The 7,430-nt window shown below is 41.0% G+C and overlaps 1 non-coding gene across 1 annotated transcript; it reads left to right on the forward strand.

Moving 5' to 3' along the window:
• Positions 1 to 484: 484 nt before the first annotated feature.
• Positions 485 to 559, forward strand: Trnat-ugu (transfer RNA threonine (anticodon UGU)). Its single transcript has one exon. It is a non-coding gene; the product is annotated as a tRNA-Thr (tRNA).
• Positions 560 to 7,430: the final 6,871 nt, after the last annotated feature.

The raw sequence follows: 7,430 nt of genomic DNA on the forward strand, positions 1-7,430 counted from the left end.
AATGGCTCTGAGCACTTTGGGACTTAACATCTGAGGTCATCAGTTTCCTAGAACTTAGAACGACTTAAACCTAACTAAATTAAGGACATCACACACACCCATGCTCGAGGCAGGATTTGAACCTGCGACCGTAGCGGTCGCGTGGCTCCCGACTGAAGTGCCTACAACCGCTCGGCCACATCGGCCGGTCTATCATGTATTCTAGAAGAGCTGTACGGTCGTCAGTGGCGCCTGTTCTTTCTAGAACAGTTACTATCTTCATATCTATGGTTAAACGTCACCCAGCCATTGACCTTCGTCTGTGCGAATGCGCACAGGCTACCGGAAATCTTACGGGAATCGTCACCTTAGTGTGAGCCAGTAATGAGTGGATGGACAAATACCTATTAAGTACATTACGTAATCGGATTGTGGGCGGTTCGGGGTGTGAGTCTCACGGGAAGCGTGCGAGGGATAAATTCCTGCAGTCGTGCTGTTCATTTGTGCCCTCGATAGCTCAGATGGATTGAGCGTCTGCCTTGTAAGCAGGAGATCCTGGGTTCGAGTCCCAGTAGCGGCACACTTTTCAGCTGTCCCCATCGAAGTATATCAACAACACCTGTCGGCAGCTGAGGGTTTCAATTAATTATCAGTTGTGTAGCTGATTCGATGAACCCTTTGCCAGGCACTTAAATGTGTTTTGCAGGGTATCCATATAGATGTAGATGATAACTCGTCCCGTGTCGCACGTGCTCAAAATGATTCATACTGCAGAATGCATGCAAACATACTCACCGAAAATACGGACGAATATCAAGTGCAGGCTGCCGAGTGCTGCATATCCAGCTTTGACAGATCGGCTTTTCCTGCCAAGAAGAACAGGAAGTTGCTGTCTAGGAACAATCAGAGGTAGAGGAAGGGTTGATAAATACTCCTTGACTTGCAGACTAAACGTAAATAACGAAAATACATTTTTGGTAAAAATTGGTCAAAACATAATCGGTTGCCCTCCGTATTGGATTAGCTGTTTTGAATATTGAAAATCTGACTTCAGATTCGTTTTCAGCGACATTAAAAATATATATGTAACACTCAGTTCATGCAAATCGAAGTAATAATATAACTAAATGTTTTCCCTAAACTTTGAACACATTTTTTTCGGGTAACTATTTTCTCAGAACGGCATGCAGCATAAATTAAAAGTGGTTCGTTCTCTTAACATCTACCTCTGACCCCTAAAAGTAAACACTTTTCTTAGGAACTTATAGCTATAATATGACATTTGTTAATATTAACTAATTTTTGTGTAGGCATAAGGAGTGAAACAAACCCTCAAAAATCGAACTCAAAGTTCGAATTAGCACTGTATCGTTAAATTTAAGGTTGTTTCATTGCGGTTAGGTATACGCTCCCATAAATTTTATGTTTTATCGACTGATGTTATCCATTTTCAATTTCAGAGGAATAATGTAGTATCAACTGATGTTACCCATTTTTGAATTCAGGTAACATATGAGGTGCCACACTGCACGCGCTCTGCGTACTCCAGTCTCGCAGGCCCTTGATCAAATCATAATTACGGGCGCCATTTTTTATTGAAAATCTAAAATTAAGCTCATAGTATTATCACTCGTAATTCCCAAACAGATCTTTCGAATGTATTTTCATTGTCTCAAAAAGAATTTCAAATGTACCCTTTTTTGCTCATTTGTATGAGAACCTGGCCGTAACGCCGGAATATAGTCACGAGATTTTTTTTCAGAGACGCTGTACGTTCGCGAGAAGACTTTCGTTCTGCGCGTGTCGAAGGACATTCCTCAGATATTACTGTGTGTGTGCTACTCAGTCGTGCCATTTAAGTGTACATCTTTGCATAGTTTTCCTTTCACGATGTAAACAGTGTTCCGCTCAGTTGCTAACTGGCCAGTGAGTGGTTCCGAAGGTATCGGATGTGCGGTGCGTTCGGTCTGCTAGGACAACAGCAGACTAGCGTGGTGCGATGGCAGAAGCAGACACTGAGGGAGCTAGCTGCTGGGACGCCAGCGAACAATTTATGCCAAGTAAGACGAAGAGGACTATTCCTATATTACGAGCCGTCTCAAAAGTGTTTACCATTGGTAAATCTTGCTGTTGAGTCTGACAAAACTGGCAGTTTTGCCTAGAGATACATTAGAGAGAGCTACAGGAAATCCCTCCACCCCCCTCAATGAATTTTTGGTTGTGATGACAGGCCGATTGGTAGTGTAGCCCGAGATCTAAGTTAGGTTGGAAGGTGGTAATTTGATTGAGAGTTGTTTACGCCAACGATTATGAATGCCGACTAAACGTTGTGCGAGCAGATTGCCCTGTAGCGTAGCCTAGCGTTTCCGTCCGCGCCACATTTAACACACTTTCTCTAACTGTGTACAAAAGTCTCACAACAGCCACGATAACTACGTTTCTGGTGGGGGGAGGGTAGAGTCCACTATGTAACTTTCACTGCAAATTTTAGTAACCGCATAAACTAACCGAAATAGAAGCGTAATTTTAACTATATTTCCTTTTGTGGGAAAATAATGGTTCTCCTCTTTCGGCAGCACCTGTAATATGTAGGCGACTTATTAGTTTTTTTTAACTCTGAATCATGATCTCAATAGACGCAGTGCTTTTTTTACGTTACTTGATTTGTGGTCTATAGTAAACAATGCAACGAATTGGTAAATTCTTTGAAGTTTGACGTGTGTTACATAGACGACGTCTGCAATGTTCGTAAGGCCAAGTTTGCATATATTCGGTGTCTGTTTTTTTGGCCATGTACTGTATAATTAAGGGGAGGAGGATTATGTTCAAGGAGCAGTGCATTAGCAGTCTATGGAGAAATTGAGAATTTGGATCTAAAGAACGGCATGCTCGGGCAGTTCGTGATATTCTGTTGACCACTGTGTAATTCGGACACAGTGATCATTGCCTCTCCCTCGTAACCAGGGGACTCGGGTGCTAATCCTGGTCTGGCACAAATTTTCAACAGTGCCCATTGACTAAAGTCTGTGCCCATTGTCAGCTAATATCATTGTTTCGGTGTTAAATTGTATTTTGTTCACGATACGTAGTTTGGCTTTTTCATGGATAACAGCTTTGAAAAGCGTACAGGTTATATTGATATTTGCTCGTCGTTAGTCCAAGGCAACTATAGCGATTTATAAACACAGTTGTAGTTCGTATTAAGCCTACATACGTAATTGTGTCCTGTGTTTCTTTACCAAGAACTACTTCGTAAGTAATTCCCTGTAGTGGTATTTTGTTTTAGTATTTTGTTTAAATATTTATAGACTGCAGGCTTGGATGAAATATGAAACACATGTCCGAAGTTCCTGTTGATACTGCAGATACTGTTTCATCCGTACTAGGGGCCAAAACATTTCATCTAATACAGAAGGACACAATTTGTCTCGAGATTTAGCAATTTTTCGTAATAGAGGCCTTGCTTCGATATATTTTTCTCTAATTCTTGTTTGGTTTTAATCTTAAAACACACTAACTCTTCCACCACTTATTCGATATGTGGTTTTATCCATTTCGTAGCCTAGAGTTCCTAAACGGTCGATAATATTAATGATTTCCTTTCTCAATTATATTTTCTGTAAATCTCCTGTTTATGATTATTGCTAACATGTTTCACGTTCTCACTTTTATTATTTTTATTTTTCTAGTTTTGTGCCTTGTAGCCAAATTTTCTTTGAATCTGGTTTTTAATTCTGAAATAGTAACAGTTGAAGGTCAAGAGAAGATTGCGGTCTATTTGAGGAGAGTGGCTTGGAGATTTTTTATAACAGACGTATACAGGTCATGGAGATCCTTACCTATATACATTTACTTCGAGTGTGATGTAGCCCATTCTCTTGTCATGATCTCGGCTGTATCGTAGCACATTGTCTCGGTTAGGTTGGAGATTTCTGTTGAGAGTTGCCGAAGTCAACGAAAGTGATTACAAAGTAAACACTGTGCTAACAGAACGATCTGTAGCGTAGTCCAACACGTTCTTTCTGTCCTTTTAAAGCCTCTTTTAATTAAAAATAACTAAAGCTGCAAGATACAATCACAAAAACTGTATTATGTAATAGAGTAATCCCAGACTATTGTTGTGTAAGTTGTGTGCGTACACTATTTTTTTTGTCAGTGAATATACATTTTTTTACTCATTTGCTGGGTTTCAATTTTCCCCGTTTTCTGGCAAAAAACCTTTTCCTGTGAAGGGCCCATTAGCTTGTCGGTTATATTTGTGACTTTCTCGACGGTCAGTAATTTCCTGATAGTCCATCCACCGGCGTCATTGTTAACATCGGATATAGATTTTAGTATTAGGAAGGCTAATATGAAGCTAATGCATAAGTAGGTCTAATGATTAATAAAAATAGGAATGCGGGTAAGCTACTACAAACAGCATAGTGAACGCATTGTTGTGGCCAAGATAGCCACGAATCCCACGCCTACCAAAGCCGTAAAAGTAGTCCGCAGATGATGAAGAAATTGATGAAATGTGTGATGAGATAAAGGAAATCATTCGGATAGTGATGGGAGATGAAAATTTAATATTAATGGGTGACTGGAATTCGACAGTAGGAAATGGAAGAAAAGGAAACGTAGTAGGTGAATATGGAATGGGGGTAAAAAATGAAAGAGGAAGCCGCCTGGTAGGTTTTTGCCCAGAGCATAACTTAATCATAGCTAACACTTGGTTCAAAAATCATGAAAGAAGATTGTATACGTGGAAGAGACCTGGAGATACTGCAATATTTCATATATATTATATAATGGTAAGACAGAGATTTAGGAACCAGATTTTAAATTGTAAGACATTTCCAGGGGCAAATGTGGACTCTGATCACAATATATTGATTATGAACTGTAGATTAAACTGAAGAAACTGGAAAAAGGTGGGAATTTAAGGAGATGGGACCTGAAAGAACTGACAGAATCAGAAGTTGTAGAGTGTTTCAGGAAGATCATTAGGGAACGATCTACGGGAATGGGGGAAAGTAATACAGTATGATGAGGGATCTGAGTGGTGTACTGTCAAGGGGGAGGGGGTTCCTCAGGGATCAGTGTTGGGGCCGCTCCAGTTCCTTATTTATATAAATGATATGCCCTCAAGTATTATGGGTAACTCTAAAATATTTCTGTTTGCTGATGACACTAGCTTGGTAGTAAAGGATGTTGGGTGCAACATTGACTCCGTTTCAAGTAGTGCAGTACATGACCTCAGTCCATGGCTTGTAGAAAATAAACTAACGTTAAATCACAGTAAGCTTCAGTTTTTACATTTTCTAACACACAATTCAACAAAACCTGACGTTTTAATTTCACAGCATGGGCATATGATTGGTGAAACTGAACGGTTCACATTCCTAGGTGTTCAAATAAATAGTAAGATGTCGTGGAAAAGCCCACGTTCAGGATCTTGTTCAAAGACTTAATACTGCCATTTTCACTATTGGAACGGTGCCGAAAGTGAGTGATACTTCGACAAGTAAATTAGTCTACTTTGCTTATTTCCATTCACTTATGTCGTATGGTATTATGTTTTTGGGTAACTCTTCCCATTCTAGATGGATATTTTTGGCTCAGAAACTGGAGGTTCGGGCAAAAAGTGGTGTGAGTTCACGAACCTCTTGTCGACTTCTGTTCAGGGAGTCTGGGTATTTTGACCTTGGCCTCTCAATATGTATATTCCTTATTGTCGTTTCTTGTTACCGATATTAGTTTATTTCCAACAATAAGCAGCTTTCACTCGGTTAATACTCGGGAGAAATCAAACCTCCATTTGGATCGGACTTCCTTAACTCTTGTGCAAAAATGTGTGAGTATACTGCTGCATCCATTTACAATAAGCTGCCACTCGAATTCAAAAATCTTAGCTGTAATCCACGCGCTTTCAAATCGAAACTGGAGTGTTTCCTCATGGGTCACTCCTTTTATTCTGTCGAGGAGTTAATTGAAAAATTAAGCTGATTCTCATTGTACTGCTGATAGCGTTTGCTTAAACTTATGGACTGATTTTCTCTCAGGTTCATGAACATGTATTTCTATCTGTTATTACTTTTTTGTTGTAAGTTCATGTGTCGCCCTAACCGCCAGCTGCTTCACGTCTGCTGTGCAGCGAGCTACCTTAATTTAAGTATTAACTCTATTTTTCTTACCACACGCGAGACAGATTGTTTTTGCTTTTAGGAAGCTTTAATTGTCGAGTGCTAGTAATAGTGTTACATAGATTTCGTGTTTGTTTTTGAATACAGTCAGAGAGAGTCCTTGTAGTCCAGTAGTGCTAGTGTTTGTTTTGAATACAGTCCAGAGACAGGTAGTGCTATTTTCATTGTTTTCCAACAAGAAGTGGTTAGCAATCACAGTTTAGTCAGTAATCAATCGCCTTTAGTGAATTAGCAGTCTACTTAAAAGTTGATTAAGTCTCTTCGGTAAATTGATTCCTTAGGATGGATAGGATGTGTGACTTGCTGTGTACGGACGCTGGCCACTCTTCGCGAACAGCTGAGCGTGTTGATGGCCGCGGTCAGCCGTCTTCAGGCTGCTGCCTCGGAGTGTAGCGGCAGTGGGGAGTCTGGTGCGTCGCATGGTGCACCCCAGGTATTAGATGCTTCACCCACTGTCCCTGCTGTCGAGAGATCTTCGCGGGTACCGGGCGCGGTTGGGCCACCCCCTCCCCAAGGGGATGGCGGGTTCAGTGGCGTTCGCGGCGCACGAGGCGGAGGGTCAATGTGGAGGCTGGCCGTGTGGCATCGCCCGCTCTGCCTGTGAATGGACATGTGGCTGCTCCTTCAGCAAGGTCCGAGCAGGCACACGGGGGGAGGGGTTTATTAGTTATTGGGAAGCTCCAACGTTAGGCTAGTGATGGAGCCCCTTAGGGAAATGTTATAGTTCTGGGAGGAGATTTTAATTTTGCTGGATATAGACTGGGAGACTCAAACGTTCATAACGGGTGGCAGGGGACAAAGAATCCATTGAAATATTTTTAAGTGCTTTATCTGAATACTACCATTGAGCAGTTAAACAGAGACCGACTCGTGGCGATAATATATTAGACCTTCTGGTGACAAACAGACCCGAACTATTTGAATCAGTTAATGCAGAACAGGGAATCAGCGATCATAAAGCGGTTACTGCATCGACGATTTCATCCGTAAATAGAAATATTAAAAAGGTAATAAGATTTTTCTGTTTAGCAAAATGTGACAAAAAGCAGATTACAGAGTACCTGACGGCTCAACACAAAAGTTTTGTCTCAAGTACAGATAGTGTTGAGGGTCAGTGGACAAAGTTCAAAACCATCGAACAATATGCGTTAGATGAGTATGTGCCAAGGAAGATCGTAAGAAATGGAAAAGAGCCACCGTGGTACAACAACCGAGTTAGAAAACTGCTGCGGAAGCAAAGGGAACTTCACAGCAAACATAAACATA

Source organism: Schistocerca gregaria, unplaced genomic scaffold (assembly GCF_023897955.1).
Source record: "Schistocerca gregaria isolate iqSchGreg1 unplaced genomic scaffold, iqSchGreg1.2 ptg000418l, whole genome shotgun sequence".
Taxonomy (NCBI): Eukaryota; Metazoa; Arthropoda; class Insecta; order Orthoptera; family Acrididae; genus Schistocerca; species Schistocerca gregaria.